The following is a 1,893-nucleotide window of genomic DNA, read 5'->3' as shown; positions in this document are numbered from 1 at the left end:
CTTATCCCAAGGTCGTTGGATGCTCGAGTCACGAGACCAACTCATAAAGTTGATGCGTCAATGACTCGCATATTTATAGGATTTTTGGCAAATCCTCAGCCATCAACGGGTTTGATGCGCCTTTACCGACTACCGTTTGAGTCGGGCTAGCATGCGGATTGTTTTAAGTCCGTTCCGCATGTGACGTTATGCTAAAAGAGTTAACTCTTTTAGTGCTACGATATTGAATACGTAGACTTCGTCTTTCTCCTGTGAAAAGACTAAACAGCAACGTGTATCAGACGTTGACTTAGGATTTTTGGCAAATCCTCAGCCCTCAACGGATTTGTCATGCTTTTACCGATTACCGTTTGAATCGGGCTTACATGCGGATTGTCTTAAGTCCGTTCCGCATGTGACGTTGTGCTAAAGGAATGAACTCCCTTAGACTTGATGCTACGACTTCGAATACGTAGACTTCGTCTTTCTCACGGGAATAGACTACCCGGCGACGCGTGTTAGGCGCTGACTTTAGGATTTTTGGCTAACCCCAAGCCTTTAACGGATTTGATTAACCTTTACCGACTACCGTTTGAGTCGGGCTAGCATGCGAATTGTCTAAATCCGTTCCGCATGTAACGTTGTGCTTAGAGACTGAATCCTCTAAGACTTGTTGCTATGACTTTGAATACATAGACTTCGCCGTTGTCATGGGAATAGGCTACCCAGCAACGTGTATTAAACGTTGACTTATCCCTCCTTAGGCTTCGGGATAAAATACCCCAGAATCGAACTCTGGTGTCTTTTTCTACGGGGAAAGACTAAACCGGCGACGCGTGTTAGGCGTCGGCATATCCTTTCTTAGGATTCAGGATGAAATTCCCCATGCGTGTAAGGCATGGATTTTGGTGTTATTAATAACAACCTGCCACAATGTTGAATATGTGGACGGATGTTCTTTTCAACGGTTAAGAACTAACCGGCAGCGCGGGTTAGGCGCAGACTTATCCTTGCTTAGGTTTCAGGATAGAATACCCCAGAATCGAACTCTGGTGTCTTTTTGTGCAGAAAAAAGACTAAACCGGCAGCGCGTGTTAGGCGCAGACTTATCCCTGCTTAGGATTCGGGATAAACTTCCTAGGATGAATCCTGAATTCTTCGAAAAGGATTGGTATGGGGAAGGAAGAATTTTATATTCTATTCCCCGAACAAAGAAGGAAAGGAGACTCGAGGTGGGATCTCCACCCCCAGAATCCGGAAAGGTGAAACTAAGAGTGGGATCTCCACTCCGAGAATCAAAAAGATTCGGATAACCCTAACTGTCGGAAGGTTTGATTATCGAACTAAAGATGAATTTCTCGTTTATCGAGAATGAATCGTGGTTTTGGTCCTAACTGTAGGAAGGTTTGACCAAGTGGGAGGTTTGAGGTGACCCTAACTGTAGGAAGGTTTGATCACTCGATTTGAAAGTGGACCTCTCGTTCATTGGAGGAATCGAGAGGGGATTTTGGTTTTGGTCCTAACTGTAGAAAGGTTTGACCGAATGGAAGGTTTGAGACGATCCTAACTGTAGGAATGTTTGATCGCTCGATTTGTGGACCTCTCGTTCATTGGGGGAATCGAGAGGGGATTTTGACTGTGGTCCTAACTGTAAGAAGGTTTGACCAATTGGGAATTTTACGTCCAGACTCTAACAGAGAGAGTGTTGAGTGCACAGACACAGTGAGAACTTGAATGGGAGTCCTTATTCATTACATTGCTGTGGTTTTGGGAACTTCCCGTTACATAAATCGTCCACCCCCAGTTTCCTCTGCGGAACTGGTTCGGACATTATTATCAGTTAACTAACCGGGTTATCCTTAAGAATATTAGCTTAATATTTTCCAGGAACTTCCCGTCAAAAGTGGGGAAACA

This window comes from Asparagus officinalis, unplaced genomic scaffold (genome assembly GCF_001876935.1).
Source record: "Asparagus officinalis unplaced genomic scaffold, Aspof.V1 AsparagusV1_Un741, whole genome shotgun sequence".
Taxonomy (NCBI): Eukaryota; Viridiplantae; Streptophyta; class Magnoliopsida; order Asparagales; family Asparagaceae; genus Asparagus; species Asparagus officinalis.
This window is presented reverse-complemented; position numbering follows the sequence as displayed.